The following is a 19,952-nucleotide window of genomic DNA, read 5'->3' as shown; positions in this document are numbered from 1 at the left end:
AGAAATAGAGAGAGAATTCCTTTCTTCACGAAATCGCCTAGCACTCTTCTAAGATCACTAAGGAGGCAATTTTGGTAGCCTTAGGGTCTCTTATACAGTGTGGCAAACTAGGGTTACACCATGTAAACCCTAATGACCTTCCATATCCCTCATGTTCCATGGGTTAAAACCTCCATGGAGTACCCATGGGTCACCAAGTGGGTTTATCCCAACATAAGGAACTATGGATCATTAGACCACTTTATAAGAATGAGTGATTTACTAAATCAACCCCTTATATTTAATTAGTCTCTTTTGATCACAAAATTAATTCCAAATTAATCCTTAATCAATACTAATTAAATAATATGACTTCATATTAATATATTAGAACTTATAATATATTAATAAATCATAATTATCCTCTTCTCAAAAGTCCACCCTTCAAACTGTTCCAGTGAAGTGCAACCCAAATGGACCGTGCTACTTTCGGTTCAAGTACATACCAAATATAGTTATGGACTTAGACACCTTATCCAACAGTCTCCCACTTGGATAAGTCTAATAACTATATTTGTCAGTGTAACTTCGTCATCCAACTAGCAATCATGGCTCTTAAATGCCTTTGTCGAACTTAGACGTACCATTTTGGATAAGTGATCATAGAATGCTCTGTTCTCAAGATATCAGCCGAACAAACATATGGAACACATTCAATCTTATTGCCCAGCAGTTTGTTTCCCAATTTCTTATTCGGTTGACATAAAAATTAATCGAAAACATCAATTTAGTTATGACCGGGCCCGATAAATAAGTCAAAACAAAATCATCGAGGGGCCCAAAATATTACTTTTAATCCTCCAAGGACTAAAAGGAACATATAAACTTTGACTGTATATGCTTGTACTAACTCTTTATTAAATCATATACAACAACATGTTTTATAACATCGATTTACCGATGCGTTTTCGTACTATTAATGTACGGTCAACTCATAGTCAACAACTCATATATCTATGTTTGAAGATTATATGATATTATCGTCTCATGATCACTCGAGATAAGTTCCATGAAGTGATACATGCGAGCATGGGTTAAATCCAATACTCAGACCTTATGAGTACTGATGAATGTCATAGCAATGTCTAACCATTTATGACAATCTATAAGCCAAATTCATGACAATCTTGCTTTAATACCTACTTCCAAAGTATGATCGATTGTGGATAGTTTGAATAATATAATTATTTTGGATGTGAAAACATGCAAAATGAAACAGTACTAAATGATTGACACAAGATAGTACCATACTAGTAAATAAAAAGCACGTTTTATTTAAGCATCAAATGTCAATTGCATTTTAACTATTACAAGTTTTGAAAACTATCTAATCATTAAAACTAATATCATCCTTCAGCTTAATGGGCCTCGCATGTTGCAAATGCTTAACCCTACTTAGTCCCTTCTTGAGAGGATTTGTCGGGTTCTCATCTAATGATACCCTCTTTGCCATGAGGAGTCCTTCTTCTATCTTGTGTCTTATGATGTGATATTCCCTGTCGATGTGTTTGGATATACCATGATCCCTCGGTTACTTGGATAAGGCAACCGAACTATCATTGTCACAGAAAATTTCCACATGCTCTTTTATAGCTGGTACAACTCCAAGGTGTCTGATGAAGTTCTTCAGCCATATCGCCTCCTTTGTCGCTTCGCTTGCTGCTATGTACTCTGATTCGCACGTTGAATCAGTTACGGTCTCCTTCTTGGAACTTTGCCAAGTAATTTCTCCTCCATTCAGGGTAAACACCCATCCCGACTGAGAGCGGAAATATCATTTTCGGTTTGAAAGTTGGTGTCACTATATCCTATCTTTATCAAGTCGTCACTCCCACCGAGGGTAAGGACCTATTCCTTTGTCCTGCGCGGGTACTTGAGAATGTTTTTCACTATAGTCTAGTGAGCCTTGCTAGGATTCCCTTGATATTTTCTAACCATTCCCAAAACAAAGGACACATCAGAGAGAGTATAATTCATAGAATACATGATCGAGCCAACAGCAGAAGCATATGGTAATCGACTCATCGTAGCTATCTCAACCTTTGTACTTGTACACTGAGCCTTGCTCAGTCTAGCAATGTGCTAGATCGGTAAGTCACCTTTCTTGGAATTATGCATGTTGAACCTCTTCAACACTTTATACATGTAGGTACTTGGACTAAGTCCAATTAGTCTCTTACTCCTATCTCTTAATATCGTTATCCCTAGGATACAGGCAGCTTCCCCAAGGTCCTTTCATAGAGAAACACTTCCCAGGCCAGGACTTCCCCTCCTGCAAGGTTGGGATGTCATTTCCTATGAGCAGTATGTCATCCACATACAGTACCAAAAATATAACTGTACCCCACTAGCTCTGACATATACACATGACACATCCTCACTTCTCGAAATGCCAAACTCTCTGACTTTCTCATCAAAAACAATATTCCATCTACGAGATGCTTGTTTCAATCCTTAAATGGATTTCTCAAGCTTACACACACTCTATTAGGGTACTTTGCATTGACAAAACCGTCTGGCTGACTCATGTAAACATCCTCAGCCAACTTTCCATTAAGGAAAGCGGTTTTGACATCCATTTGCCATATTTCATAATCATGAAATGCAGCAATGGCTAGCATAACCCTAATAGAGTTAATCTTCGCTACTGGTGAGAAGGTCTCATCATAGTCAACTCCCATAGTTTGAGTAAAGCCCATTGCAACCAGTCGCTCCTTATAAGTGTGTACCTTTCCATCCATGTCGGTCTTTTTCTTGAAGATAAATTTGCACCCGACTGTCTTACGTACATTGCGTACCAAGTTCCAGACATGATTGTCATACATGGTCTGAATCTCGTTGTCCATCGCCTCTTTCCATTTAGCAGACTCGGGACCTGCCATGGCTTCCTTTTAGTTGTTAGGTTCATCCAAATTTACCAGTGTTCTATCACTGATAAATGTATCACCTTCTCCAGTAATATGGAAACCATAGAACTCAGGTGGAGCTCTAACTCTACCGGAACGCCTCAAAGCTACAAACTCGTCAACCAGCTCAACAAGAGTTTCCTCCTCAGGTTGATCGCTGGTTCTTGAGGTTCCTTCATCGCTAGACTCTTGAAGTTATTCAAGATCAATTTTCCTCCCACTATCCCTTACGAGTTCCCTCTCACGAAATACTGCTATCTCCTTTCAACGAATACAACATTGTCACTTGGTCTATAAAAGAGTTAACCAAAGGAATTTTGTTCCTTTTGTGGGTAGCCGATGAAAATACACCGCTCACTCCGAGGTTTGATCTTGTCATGAGTCTTGCGGCTCATGAAAGCTTCGAAAACCCAAACCTTGATGTGTGATAACGAGGGAACCTTCCCTTTCCACATCTCGTGAGGTGTTTTGGCAAACTTTTTAGTTGGGACATGATTAAGGATATGGGATGCAGTCTCCAAGGCATACCCCCAGAATGATATTGGTAACGAAGCTCGAATCATCATGGAAAGAACCATGTCTAAAAGGTTCGGTTGCGCCTCTCAACTACACCATTAAGTTGTGGTGTCCTACGTGGCATCAACTGTGAAACAATTCCACACTCCTTAAGATAGTCTAGGAACTCGATACTAAGATACTCACCACCCTGTCAGGATCGGAGCATCTTTATCTTCCTGCCCAACTGATTCTCCACTTCTTTTTTAAACTCTTTGAATTTCTCAAAGGTTTTTGACTTATGCTTAATTTAGTAGATATAGTCATATCTGCTGTAATCATCAGTAAAAGTCACATAGAAGCGATTAGCATCTCTTGTGGCGGTTCTTAAGGGCCCACACACATCGGTGTGTATAAGATCCAACAAACCCTCACCCCTTTCACAAGAAACAGTGAAAGGTCACTTAGTCATTTTTCCAAGCAAACAAGACTCACAAGTGTCATCCGACCTTAAGTCGCATGACTCCAAAACTACAGCCTTTTGGAGTTGGCCTATGCGCTTCTTATTGACATGTCCAAGACGACAATGCCACAAGGATGCCTTATCCAAAATCATTAGAAGAATCGATATGCAACACATTATTTCCTATGTTGTCTACAACCATCGCAGTTTCATACACACCATTACAAGGTAATGCTCTAAAATAAAAAGCACCATTGTAATAAGTATTTATTGCACAAATTTCATTATCAGACGAAAATTTGGAACCTTGTTTGTACAAACCATGAAAGGAAATAATATTTATCGCCATATCAGACAAGTAGCAACAATTATTCAAATCTATTTGTAACCCACTATTAAAAAATAAAGAGTAAACTCCAATCTTGGTGACAGGTGAAGCATTCCTATTCATCATGATCAAGTTTATCTTTCCGTGCTCCGCACATCAGAACAAATGTGAAATCAACATCCTGTGTCAAGCACCCAAGAGTTAGTATGTTATGAGTTTTTAGATATAATAGTGTAAATACCTGCATGGGTGGCTTTAACCTTCTCATCCTTGATATCCTGCAAGTATTTGGGGCAGCTTCGCTTCCAATGCCCCTTTTCATGGCAATAGAAACACCTGCTTCTTTTTGGATGGTCGAGGGAGTAGCAGAACCTCCTTTGGTTCCACTTGAAGAGGATCCATCAAGAGAATTTCCCTTGTGGCTCTTGAAAGGAGCCTTCCTGTTCTTCCCCTTACATTGCCCAATTTCCAGAATAGGAGCATTTGCAGTAGGAGTGGTTACACCAGATTTACGTTTGAGACCACTTTCAGCAGTCCTCAAAAGGCGTTGAATCTTTCTCAGAGTGACTTCCTCTTTGTTCATATGATAAGTCGTGCGTAATTGATCATAACATGGAGGTAAAGAGTGTAGAATAATATCTATAGCAAGCGCCTCATCAAATTTCACATTCAATTTGAGCAGACGGTCCACAAACCTTTCTATTTTCTGCAAGTGGCAAGTGATGGGTTCACCATCCTTCATCTTTGTTGTAATCGTGGAGCAAATGATTTTATATCGCTCTTGACGAGCACTCTGATGGTATTTTTCCATCAGGTCTTGGTGCATCTAAAAATGGTAGAAGTCCTCATATGAATTTTGGAGTCCAGGAGACATGGTGGCAAGCATCATACAAGCTACCTTGGCGGCATCTTTCTCACGTGACCTGAAATCAGCAATCTCCTGAGGAGTAGCAGCAGACTCATCAATTTCCTTAAGATCATTGTCAACAAAATATTTCTTGTCCTTATAGAGAGTGACTATCCTGATGTTCCTAATCCAATCATTGAAATTAGTCCCATCAAAGATGACTCTCCCACAAAGATTCATGATAGAGAAGGAGCTGGTAGGGTTTAAGCCAGAAGCAGTGTTGGAAGACATATGAAAAGAAAGAAACACAAAGTTTAGATTAGATAAACAGTCCTTAATATAACACCCAAAATTAAATAATAAGGCTAGGACCCAACATAACATTATACAATTTGGAAGAGCGATGTCGTAATTCAACTTGCAAAGTATTTGAAGGTAGGTAAATGACCATTTACCAATTTCCACCAAGAAAAACAAAATGTGTTCGTTAATTTTTAATTGGATTTGAAACTCCTAGATCCTTTGAGATTCGTTGAACAATTCAGTGGCATGTTTAAATCTCGATTATGCCCTTTAGGTTTGTTATTAGGATACCGATGATTACAAGTAAGGTGTGAATAACCATGCAAATGTTGTTGGAACTCTCAATTTCAAATATCACTTTAATCAATGTGCCGGTAAACCATACACGGTCCATTGACCTTATGATAAACATTAAGCTACCCTTTCCCACCTTTACTAGTCCAAGTTAATGTGCCAGTTAACCACACATGCTCCATCAACGACTTGGTAAGGTGTAAAGTGTAATTTCATGGATTAGCATCACTTTCACATTTTCCTAAAGTAACTAAGACTGAGAATTTATAAAAGGTTTAGTTAATTTATATTTATCATTATACTTTTATTGAGAATTATAGTCTTTGTTCTACCCATTAGGCTAACGACCCTCCACCAGTAAAGGAAGCGGTGGGTGAGAGTGGAAACCCGTTAAACCACCATTTTATAGGCAATAACCTTATAACCCCTCTTATATACTGGCTTCGTGAATGAGGCCTACTAACGGTAAAATTGACTTGTCTTATATATATATATATATATATATATATATATATATATATATATACATATATATATATACATATATATATTAAACCGATAATATTATAACAATATGACGGTTGAAGTTTAACATTTAAAATTCTATGGTTTCGAATTAAAGTTTCATTTAATGAAACTTTACAAAGTTTGAATCTTGAGAGCAAGTTTTGAAACTTGTTAAAACTCTTCAAGTCCATAACATATAAGTTTAATGACATCTTTAATAGAAAAACCTTTCATGTTCCATAACATCCACAACTTGAGGACAAGTTATGGAGTCCATTAAAATCATTTAAAACATTATTTAAGTAATACAATAATCAAATAATTCATAGAAGATACAATTAAACTAATATGAACAAGACAATTCAAATCAAACAAATTTCATCTAATTAGCCTAACCATACAAACTAATACAAAACATGAAACTTTGACAATTATCTTTTAAATTGGATTAGCATGATCATTACCACCTCAAAAACAGGTTTGTAAGTTCTAAAAACAGTTTAGGGTAATGATCCTAGTCCAATTCCATCCTTAAAACTCGAAAATCTGCAATCTGGAGTACCAACTCATCGAGTGCATGAACTAACTCAGCGAGTTGGTCAAGTTTGTGAGGGAACTCGGCGAGTCCACTGTCCAGACAACAAAAAATCATTTTTTCAACATTTGAAAGCAAGTAGCATTAAGTATATTGGAAAACAAACCTGTTTCTGATACCACTAATGAGTTTTGAGCATTCTAACACACCTATGATGTACATGCAATCCTAGATGCTTTGGAGCTATATTTTCTCTAATATACATGCAAACTTTCAAAATACCAAAGCATCATCCTAACTAGCATACAATGGAGTAACAATACTACAAAATTCTAGTTAGATGACATACCTTTTAGTGTAGTTGAAAACCTTGAAGCTTTAAGAGGCTAGCACCAATAGTGTAAATGCCTCAAGTGGAACCACAAATCACCACCAACACATGGAAGAACTAGAGAGAGAATTCCTTGCTTCACAAAATCAACTAGCACTCTTCTAATATCACTTAGGTGCCCATTTTGGTAGCCTTAGGGTCTCTTATAGAGTGTGGCAAACTAGCGTTACACCATGTAAACCCTAATGACCTTCCATATCGCTCATGCTCCATGAGTTAAAACCTCCATGGAGTATCCATGGGTCACCACATGGGTTTAGCCCAACATATGGAACTATGGATCATTAGTCCACTTTACAAGAATGAATGATTTAGTAGATCAACCCCTTATATTTAATTAATCTCTTTTGATCACAAAATTAATTCCAAATTAATCCTTGATCAATACTAATTAAATAATATGACTTCATATTAATATATTGGAACTTATAATATATTAATAAATCATAATTATCCTCTTCTCAAAAGTCTATCCTTCAAATTGTCCCGGTGAAGTGCAACCCAAATGGACCATGCTACTCTCTGGTCAAGTACATACCAAATATAGTTATGGACTTACACACCTTATCCAACAAATCACAAAACTAAATATGGATGCTAGCCTTAGTAAATAGTCCCTCCGTCAAAAAAATATTGTCCACAGACAAAAGACATACAAATTAAGAAAAGATTAATTACCACTAACTATATATATAATAAAATGATAGTTTTTCCCTTTCTCCTAGAATATGAAACCAACTGTTTCCCACCATTTTTTTAATTAAAACATGAATCTAATTTCCCCCACCACACCCCACCCCCAACCTCTCCATTTATTTTTACTAAAAACAGGTGCTCGCTTTTTGTTAAAAATATGGGGGCAAATTTTCTTTTAATTTTAAAACATGGAGCCAAAAGATACTTTAAGTTAAATTTAATCCACCAAAACCTATCTCTCTATGAAAATAAAGAAACGATTTCATAGATTGGTCATCAACGTGATCCAAATCGAGTACATTCTTGTAGATTTTATCCACCAATTATGAGATACGATAGTAGAAAATGTTTGTAGATTTATCTACCTATTCTTTAGTTCTCCTCATCACAAAGCAATCCCATATTGTATCGTCCCAAAAATACCAAGTAAAATTTTCATTTTAAATAGGCCAAAACCATTCATTCATTATCACAAAGGAAGATCTGGTTAAAAGTATTTTAAAAACATCACAGTAAAATCATAAACAATCATTGCAGAATAAAATCTATAGGGGACGCAGTGCGATCAAGCCAGAACCGTCCTTTGAAACCAGACGAACCTAAAAACATTTTAAACATAAACCGTAAGCACAAAGCTTAATGAGTTCCCAAAAATATTGTTGGATTAGGTGTCTAAGCCCATAACTATAATTGGTATGTACTTGACCTGATAGTAGCATGGTTCATTTTGGGTTGCATTCACCAAAGCAATTTGATAGGAAGGATATTTGAGAAAGAGGTTATTTGTGATTTATAAATACAATATAACGGGGACTGTTATGTAAATTAGTGATACATATGGTTTTGGCCATTGATCCAAGATGGGCTAAGTTTATGTGAGAGTCCATGAAGATTTAGTCCATTTGAGTTATTATATCATAAGCCTAAGTGTAAGAATTAGGGTATTACAAGTGACCCTTGGAATTCTACACTATAAATGTAACCCCTAAGACCCTAAAATTGGTGCCGGTCTTCCATGAGTAAACCCTAGCCAATTTTGGGTGTTCATATCCTCTCTCTCATTATTCCCCATTTGATTATGGTGTTTTGTGAACCATATGAGGCATAACACTTGAGGTGCTATGCTCTTGAAAGGCCAAATTCTACAAACTACATCAAGAGGTAATTATCTAACTAGTTTTTATGCTTCAAATATATATGTTGTATGCTAGTCATAGGTTTCATGATTTGGATAATTTGTTGCATGTATAACTAGAGAAAACTTAGATCCAAAAATTAGGATTGTATGTGAACCATATGAGTGTTATAGTACATAAAACCCAACAGTGGTAGCAAAGCCATGAGTGTTTTCTGTTATATAGATGCAACCGTATTGTTTCAAAGTTGAAAAAGCATGAATTTTGTTGTCTGACTGGTGGACTCGACGAGTCCTATGAAGGAACTCAATGAGTCAAACATCATTCAATCCAACTCGACGAGTCTAGTATCCAACACAACGAGTTGGATCATTAGATGGCATATTTTGAGTTTTTGGCCTGTTTTTAATTAGGATAATTACCATAAACTGTTCTGGCTCATAAAATTCGATTTTACTTATATGGTAATGATTATCCCCATCCAATAACATGATGATTGTAAAATTTTAAGATAATTACTTGATTTTGTGAAAAACTAATTATTTTTAGAATTTGAAATTATCTTGCCATGCGAATTGAATTAGTTAAAATTAGTAAAAGATAAAATTATATGATTATTTTATTAGTTTAAAATTTGAACTAAATGAAATTGAAGAGCTTCATAACTTGACCTCAAGTTATGGAACTTGTAAACTCTCTTTTATGACTAAAGAGAGTTATAAAACTTGCCATCACGTTTTGGAATTTAAAAGGTCTTGAAGAGTTACAAAACTTGTCATCAAGTTTAGGAATCTAAAAGGTTTTGAAGAGTTTCAATACTTGACCTCATGTTTTGGAATTTAAAATTTGATTAGAAATTTTAACTATGAAATATTAAATACCAAACCTTTTGGCTTCATAACTTAAATTTAGAATTAGAAGGTTTTAATTATGGCGTTGTTAATAGTTAATTAAAAGAGTATTAATAAATCTATAATTAAATGGTTTAATTTTAATTAAATTAAAATTCTAATTTATTTAAAAGATCAAACCTTCTAGTATTTTAAAGGTTTAAAATACACCCTTATAATATATAAAATTAAAAGTCTAATATATATATATATATATATATATATATATATATATATATATATATATATATATATATATATATATATATAAGTTTAAAAGTTAGTCTTACTGTTAGTATGCCTCATTCACGAAGCTAGTCTAAAAGGGGTGTTTAAGAAAGCGGCCTGTAAAATAACTGCCATTAGCCATACATTCTTACCCACTGCACTCTTGACTAGTGGAGAGTCGTTAGCCGAACGAGTTTGATAAGACACTTAAATCCTCAATATAAGTATAATGAAATATAAAGTAACGAAACTATTGGGTCGTGTTTTGTATTTTGTGTTGCATCTATTAGGCTCGTTAGTTCGTCTAATATGTATCTCCGGTATGGGCCTGTCCATCCGTGAGTTTTGTAGGGTTTAGTATATATAGGTGCTTGCATGCATCCTAGGACGATAGAAGAGGACGATAAGTAACGTTTAGAGAATTATTTGTTCAGCAAAGTTATCGTTCTAGTTTTGTAACCCTAAGTATCCTCTACAGCGGAAGTTCTTAGTCGAGCTCTGCTGAGGATTGAGTAATCTAATCATTCGACACGTCTTGATCCATACTTGTGTCTTTTACTGTTTTTACATTCATCGCATTACCTGTTACGAAGATCTAATCAATCATCAAGTTTGTTTTATAACTTATCAATTGGTATCAGAGCAGGAGGCTGTGTAATTCATACACATCTTTTTTGTGAAAGAGTTTGCGATTAGGGTTATTCCGCATTAACTAATATTTATTGAGCCGTCATTCAATAATTGACGTAACTCAACATTTATTTGTTTTGCCCTAATATTATTTGTCACACCCCGCTAAAGCGGAAACGCAAGGTATGACAGCGATAACGGTTTCATTGCAAAAGATAAAGATACATCACCATAGCAGTATTTAAAAGTTTACAACCCATAGCTTAAAAGAAACAAAGTACAAGTTTTTCCAAAACAACATTGATCAAAATATAACTTCATAATAGCTTCAACACGATGCAGTATGCTCTATGATGATGAATCTTTACATCCACTTACTAATTATTTCCTGAAAAGGCATGTAAAACGAGCGTCAACTATGAAAATAGTTGGTGAGTTCACAAGTTTATAAAATCGAGCGTAAAACAAGGCTTTCCGTAAACACAAGTACATTACTTCAATGATAAACAAGTTGATTGCTATTAATGAATACAAGTTTATTGCTATAACGAGAAATGAGTTTGTATGGATATGAGCAAACAATGAGTCCCAGCCAAACCTATGACTGAAGCCCTATCGAGATCTATGCTTATCGTTCCATAGATGAATATGGTATCATGCACTCCAGCGATTCGGGCGAGTGAGGAGTTGTCAATTCCTAATAGCGCTATCCATAATGAATATTGGCTCAAAGAGTTAATGGTTAGAGATAAGGGAAGAGCCTTAGTACGATAAGTTCTCATGTTCCGTGTCGCATAAACATACATAAAGATACATAGCTATACAATAGCAATCAAGTTTGATAATAAACAATTTAAATACATCATGCAAACAATAGTTTTCTGGACATGCTTTTCCACCCCAAAACATAAAAACTGAAAATAGGGGAGTGCGTGAATACTCACGATGTTTTGTGTAGGCACAAGCGGTACTTCGGGATGCACCAATGTCTTACTTCCGGCATCCTACGACATCAACCACACGCACTAGTGAGTTTCCATGTCGATATCTAATGCTAATATACTAAACTCTACATATAGGAAAATGCCAATTTATGTTTTAGTATTGGATTTTATATCAATTAGTTACACTTTTTCTGAAGTAATGAAATTCAACATATCGGGCGATTAATTACAACATTGACATATAAATTTTCCAAATTTTTAAGTCCTTATTACAACATAAATTCATGAAAATAGCATTCAAAGGATAAAAATTCTCAAACCTTTTATTTAACTGTTATTACACAATACTAAGCTGGGAAAATTATAAAAATGGATTTTCAAGCTGTTTAATTATATTTTATGATTTTTGAGCATTTATTTCAATAAAAATTGAAATCAATAGAAAACAGTTTCCCAAATTTCAATAAAAAAAGATATTTTTCAGTGGGTATTTCTATTTTTCCTTGTTTTATTCCTTTAAATAGTCATTAATTGAAGAAATAATATTAAACAGTTAAAATAAATCACCATAAATTTTTGTAACATCATTTACAGTATAAATATCCTGGGAAAAATATTAAAAGGGGTTTTCATAATGTATAAACTGGTTTTGGGTATTTATGTATATTTAAGTGCATTTTAATGCAATTAACTTTAGAAAATAAGAGAAAAATAGTTTACAGTAGAGGAAAATCCTCAAAAATTTTATGTAACCTTCTACTGTATAATAGTATATCCTGGAAAATGTTCAATAATTTTGGATCATCAGAACTATTTTTCCCATTTTTAGACCATTATAATTACCAAAAATTGGGAAAAATAGTAAGACATGATGAAAAATCTTGAAATTTTGTTTTAGGGTCACCCATCACAGTTAAGGTATGCGAAAATTATTATATAGAATTTTCATATCCTCTAAAGTGGTTTTATAATTTATCATGTCCTAAACAAAAGAAAATTAGAAATCGTACTAACCGGAAACAAAAATTTCTGAAATTTGGTGAGGGGTCATTATTACCCATAAGGATCATTCATGAATTTATTTAGGATTTATTGACCTCTGGAAGTATTTTATATGATTTATGCCCTTGGTTTTAGCAATAACTCTAATAAATCAAAGAAATAACAAAAGCTCTTGAAATTTTCCAGATTATCTCATGCATGCAAGGGATTTCAAGAGGAAAAATTTTTAAAAATGTAATCATAAGAGAAATGAGGGTAATGATTCCAGACAATTTAAGAAAAGTTGCATGCAATAATGCATGAAGTGTAGATGTGGCTGAAGTTCATGAATTTGTGTAGCCCATTCAGTGAGGTTTTAAGCCACTAAATTTCAACCATCATTCACTAGATATGTTAAGTTTCTAAGGTATTTTTCCTCAGATATATGGTTGGGTTTAAGACCATTAATCATGCAAGACAAAAATAGAGATCACTGAAAAAGAGCTGTATGCGCAATCATTTTGTAAAAATTGTCAAAAATCGGATATTTAATATTTTACAGTAAGAGCAGTTGGGTTTGAAATTTAACTCGTGGAACTAACCAATACAAAAAGAATATCATGATTTGGTTAAGAAATGACTGAGTCATGGCCGTTCAAAGTCGAACAAAGTAATCTGGCAGATTGCATGTTTGCTTGTGTGCATTATTAGGGTATTTCAACAAGAACATCATGCATGTCTTTGGTAAGGCCCGATTTCTAACACATGCATGGAATGAATGAGCATCCAAGATGTACTAGAAATGGTTTAAATGCTTTTGTTCATGCATGAAGAAAAAAGAAATGGAGAAGAACATGAAATATTAGGTTTTGATGTCACATGATCATATGTGCATCTTTTTCACTCATTGCATGGGTTTGATCCCGGATTTTCACCATATCTAACACATGCATTGTGTTATGGTGAGAATATACAAACAACAATGGAAAATATACAGATTTCTATCCATGGAATGGCATAGAATCCGAAAAGAAGAGAAAACTAAGAAAGAAAAGAAGTAAAATCATGTAACTATGGAAGAAGATGATGTTGTTTACCTTTGTTATGATCTTGAGGGAAGTAAGAACACTTCAAGGGCTTCACAATCTCGAAATTTTGCAGAGGAATGAGAGGATTTTCGTGGGTTTAGAGAGAGGGAAGAAGAGAGTGAACTGTGTGAAGAGTGGAGTGTAAGAGAGTGGAGAAAGAAGAGGTGGAGTGAGGGAATAAATTTAATCATTGAGTTTTGGGGAAGAGAGAGTGCATGGGGAGAGGAGATGGCCGGTTCTTACATGCATTTAGGCCTCCTCTCTCCAAAATTTTCAATTTTATAAACTTCACCTCCATCATTTATGTAAAAACATTCAATTTTTTATAAAAATGCTTATTAAGCAATTTGATTTATTTAAAAATCTTGTTTTCAACAAATAAATTATGATTAATAATTGGTAATTTAATTTCTATTTCATTGACTATAATTCATAATTTGATTAATAACAATTTGATATTAAGAAGTTTATAGCCAGATTTTATAAGGTTTTTAAGCTTTATAATTTATAACTTTGTATTTTTGGCTCTTTAGGGTTTTTGGAATATTGTTTGATATTCAACAACATGTTGAAGTATAATTAGAATGTTTTAATTTTAAGCTTGAAGCTTTATTCTAATTATAGTATTGGCATTTCCTATTGTAGTTAAGCAACTTACTAGAATCGTAAGTGTCAAGTATATTAGTCCTAGATCTTAGTTGGATCATAGTTTATGCAAGATTTTTGACCTAATTTATACTACTAGGTCATGGCATGTTGTGCATGAATGGTTTTTATAAAGATGCATGAGTCCGAAAATGACCTGAATTGACAGTTGTCACATTATTCATTACATGTCTGATCTTTCAAACAGGTTAAACGATCAAGCATGGACGAGTCACAATCAAATCCCGTCAATATCTCAAACAGCACCAGATCAACGACGAAGATTCCTATTCTTTACACCCAGGATTATGAAGTATGGGCACATCACTTCAAAGATTATGTCATCGGATTTGAAGACAATGGTTATCTTATGTGGGAAGCAATCATATCTGGACCATTTGCTCATTCAGCAACATCAAAAATCATTAAAACTCAGAAAGAGTATAATGATCTGTTAAAGGACGTAAAAGATATTGCTCAAGACGAAAAGGATAAGTTTCAGTGCAATATTAAAGCATTGAGACTGATTCGATTCGCTCTTCAATCTGATACATTCAGGCTAGTGAGTTCATGCAGCACCGCTAAAGAAATATGGGATAGGCTGCGAGAGCTATATTCCACAGACGAAGATTTGGAGCATTCCATTTAGACCTTACTTTTGTCTGAGTTTGGCGAATTCAAGCAGAATTCCGAGGAAACTATTACTCAGACGTTCGATCGCTTCAATCATCTTCATAGTAAGATGATCAAACACGATATAGAAAGGAAGTTGATTGAACAAAAAGTTACGTTTTTGAATGGTCTTAGATCTGAGTGGAGAGCGGTTGTGTCAACTGTTAAAGCTCATAAGCAATTCAAATCTTATTCATTGGCAAAGCTGGTAGGGATTTTGAAATCCCAAGAAAAGATTGTCTTGCAGGAGAAAAATGTGGTCTCAAGCTTGGGATCCTTGGCCCTTCTGTCTAAAAGCAAAAGTGTGGTAGAAGATGAAGACCTTAACTTAGAAGACTGTGACCTTACCTCTGATGATTATGCAATGATGGTATCAAATCCAAAGAGGTTTATTAAGAAACGGTTTCCTACCAATAAGAACCGAAATTGGCAGGGAAGTTATAGTTCTGAAAAAGTGAGGGAGGAACCGAAGGCAGAAGAACCAAAGAAAGAGCTGAAAGTCGAAGGGGATTCTGGTGTGAACTGCTACTACTGTGGAGGAAAGAACCACTATGCCAATGACTGTGTCCTAAAGAAAATAGTAGAGAAGGATGGAGAAAATGATGAAGAGGCAGTGTTGATGAAAAAGCTTGAAGAGATCAAGAGAAAGAAAACTACTGCTAACCCTTTAATGAATGCTTTAATTATGCAGGGTTCGGCAGCGGATGATGAGTTCGGTGGTGTGCAGGTCTGGTCAACCGACTCAGAGGATGATGAAGTCAGGAAGCCATCTCATGGAAAGGCTTATGTGGCTAGAGGTGAAGAAAGTAGTGGAAAGTGTTTGATGGTGACAGATGTATCTCAAATGAGGGGATACAATACAGACGGTGGGAATGAAGACACGAAGGAGCGAGTGGACTTGTGATTCATAACAAAACCTCTCAGCGTGCAGTTTAATGAGCTTGATGAATTGATCAAGAAGGTACAATCCATTTTTGTTTCATTCAAAGTCCCACAAAATTCATATGAAAAAGAATTAAAAAGTGTAAATTCTAGAATCTCATATCTAGACAGCAGTTTAACTCAAAAACGGGTCACCAATTCTAACCTAACTGACCAAATAAGTAGGGTGTCATCAAAAAGTGAGGAACAGAGGATGTGTATAGAGCAGAAGGAGTCAGAGCTGATAAAATCCAAAGAGGAAAACATTTATTTACAAAGAGACAATTTAAAACTTTTGAAACAAAGAAATGTGTTTTGTTTGATTGCTAAGCGTCTTTAGTCTAACATCACTCAGCTTCATCTTAACTGTGAAATAGGACAGAAAATTCATCGCATGATTTTGCCCTTCCTTGAGTTTAAGGAGGATGAAATTGACGTTGAAGCATATAATTGAGAAAGTGTAGTTTCGTCTGATGATGTGAATCCGACTTATATGTATGGTCTAGACAAAATCAAATCTTTCATAAAGTCCAAGGACCATAAGGACATACTGAAAAACCTTTTGTACGAAAATGATAATCTGAAACTAAGGATCGAAACCATACAAAAGTTTGACTCATTGAATGCCAACTTGAGCTCAGGAACTAAAATTGATGTTGAAAATGCATCTAAGCTTAATGAGGATGATGATATGAGTGAAATTTCTATAGAGGATGAAGTTGATTGTTCTGAGTTTGTCAAGAGCGAACCCGAAAACCACAAAAATCTTATTTCTGAAAATTCTGTGGAGTTTGCTCGTTTGTCCCAAAATAAGTCCCCGATTATAGAAGAAAAGGTTGTTATGTACCAAAAGGTGAGAACAACACCCAATCAGGTGTATAAGGTCACAGGAGTAACAGAACATCAGACAGTCGAACTCACAGCCATTGTAAACGAAGATAATGCAAATGGTTGTGATGAGTTCTTTTGGTCTTCTCCTATAGACAATGCAGATGAAACCGTCGGTCTGTCAGAACGGACGTCCTGGAAAACCAAAGGCAGATATGTGCCGGAGCCGCTAAACAAGCCTGACAACTTCGACGTGCCAAGTACTAGTGGTACAAAAGAGGTTCTTGTAGAAGAAATCACTCTTTCAAGCGAAACATCATCAGTTCAAAGTGAACCGGCTGACAAAAAGCAAAAACAAAAAGCCAACATCCACCGACAGCCGAAGGAAGTAAAGGATCAGAAGCAGCAAAGGAATCTGAGATACAAGAAGAATCTCTCAGAACGAAAACAGTTTTGGCAATCTCAAAACGCCCATTTCTCTTATCACGACAAATATTCCAAGTCAGAGAAAATTACTATCAGGACGCAAGAAAGTAATAACAACCGAAAGGACAGGTTCAGTTCTGAAAGAAATAACAACCGAAGGGAAAGGTTCGGTTCAGAGAAGACCAGCTACCGAAAGCATAGGTTTGGTTCCGAAAGCAAAAGCGACCAAAGTTCGAGGTTCAGTCCCACAAATGACCAAAAACAAAAGTGTCACTCAGGATCTCAAGTCAAGAAAACTTCTCAGTCTAACTTCTCTCGTTCTTACTCTTCTAATTCTTCTTAACCCCTCTCTAAATCCAATTCTATTCGATCTCAAAATCCAAAATCTTCAACGGATTTGAATGGAAAATCGAAGGTTTCCTTAGTCAAGAATGATCAAAAGCATTCCAAGGTCCAAACGCCTAAACCTGAATCCAAACCGTCTGTAACAAATCCCAACAAAATTAAAGTTTTTACCATTAAGAAGAAAGATGAAACAACTTTAATTAAAAGAACATATCTTGTTGACATCTCTCTTACTATTCCTGTTCCTGTGAAAGGCTCACGTGGACCCAAGAAACTTTGGGTTCCTAAATCTTCTTGATTTTTGCAGGTTATCAGTGATGAGCAGTTCGACGAAGAATGATATATTGACAGTGGCTGCTCACGTCACATGACAGGAAGGAAGGAAGAGCTGAGGGAATTTCGATCTCTTTCAAATGGTGGAAATGTCAAGTTCGGGAACAACTCATTCGGCACGATAAAAGATTATGGAATGATAACAAATGGAGACTTCACAATTAGAAAGGTTGCATATGTTGAAGGACTACAACATAACCTCATGAGTGTATCTCAGCTTGTTGGAGGTACCGGTCTTAAAGTTTCGTTTGATGATGAGGGTTTAGAATTAATAGAGAAGAAAACAAAAAGGGTGATTCTCAAATCGGAGCGCAAAGGCGAAATGTTTCCTCTTAATCTTAAACCTATCAAAGGAAATCCAACTATTTGCCTTTTATCCAAAGCACACTCTGACGAAAGCTGGTTGTGGCACCGAAGGCTATCTCATCTCAACTTCAAGGATATCAACAAACTTGTCACAGGAGGTCACGTTCGGGGTCTTCCATTACTCAAGTTCGATCGAGAACATTTGTGTGTTGCGTGTGAAATGGGGAAGCAGAGTCGTCAAAGTCATCCATCGATTATAAACACTAAAGTTGTTGAACCACTAGAGTTAATTCACATTAACTTGTGTGGTCCATCATCTATCGAAAGCATTGGCGGTAGCAAGTATATTCTTTTTATTGTTGATGACTTTTCACGTTTAACATGGGTGTTCTTTCTGAAGCACAAATCTGAGGCAACTCTCAAGCTAAAGATGTTCATCAAGCAGGTTGAAGTGCAGCTGAGGAAAGTCGTTCGCAACATCAGAAGCGACAATGGGCTGGAGTTCAAGAATAATGAATTTGAAGACTTTTTAGTAGAAAAAGGAACCAGTCACAACTTCTCAGCTCCCTACACCCCTCAACAAAACGGGATTGTCGAAAGACGAAACCGATCTTTGTGTGTGGCGGCCCGAACCATGCTAAGTTTCGCTTCTCTACCTCTATATTTCTGGGCTGATGCTATTGCTGCAGCATGTCTTACGCAGAACAGGTCCTATCTCAATAAGCGTTTCACTCTCACTCCTTATGAGATCATCAACAACATAAAGCCAAACGTCAAATTCTTCCACGTATTCGGCTCACGATGCTTCATTTTCAACTCTAAAGAACATCGTAACAAGTTCGACGTCAAAGCCAATGAAGGAATTTTCTTGGGATATTCTCTCACTTCGAAAGCCTACCGGGTATTAAACAAGCGTTCGAGGAAGATTGAAGAAATGTACTATGTGACTTTCGATGATAGCTATATCAACAAGCTGAAGGCCACGAAAGAAATAATTAGAGAAATCTTCTCTCAAACAGGCCAAGTCACAGCCTCGATTGCAAATTTGTTTGAGCAGTTTATGGAGTTGTTCGATGAACCGGAGAAGGCTACTCTCTCAGAAGACAATGCAGTAGACAACAAAGTTGATCATCTAAAGCAAATCGTCGATGACGCTGCCAAACGACTGGGTGAAGGAGAATCAATTCCAACTGAACCTTCTCAACAAGGTGCTTCAGTTGAGGGGGAGAATCCATCTTCTTGAAAACCGCCAAGTTGACAAGTTGAGGGGGAGAACTCTTCTCCAGTTGCACCCGAAAGCTCTACTGTACCCGAAGGTACTGTAGCTCCCGAAAGTTCTACTGCACCCGAAGGTACTGCAACACCCGAAAGCTCAACACCACCCGAAACTCCCGTAGCACTGGAAAGTCAAGATTTACCTGAAAACTCATCAGTCGAGGGGGAGAATGCCGATATGTTTTACAACGATGACAATCAATCTGAATTAGAAGAGATGGTAAATGCTGAATTAGATCCATCATATGATCCAAATTACCCTCCTCTTGTCAAATAGACTAGAGATCATCCTGTTTCACAGGTTGTGGGTAATGTCTCTGAAAAGGTCCTGACCCGATCTCAACTGAAGGCAAAGCAAACTTCTCTATTCTCAAAAGTAGAGTTTTGCATGTTTAATTCTTTCGTCTCAAAAGTTGAACCAATGACAGTTAAAACTGCTCTTGATCACTCTGATTGGGTTCAAGCTATGCAAGACGAACTTAATGAGTTCGAAAGAAATA

The sequence above is a fragment of the Lactuca serriola genome, chromosome 3 (assembly GCF_051521515.1).
Source record: "Lactuca serriola cultivar US96UC23 chromosome 3, Lser_US96UC23_V15, whole genome shotgun sequence".
NCBI lineage: Eukaryota > Viridiplantae > Streptophyta > Magnoliopsida > Asterales > Asteraceae > Lactuca > Lactuca serriola.
This window is presented reverse-complemented; position numbering follows the sequence as displayed.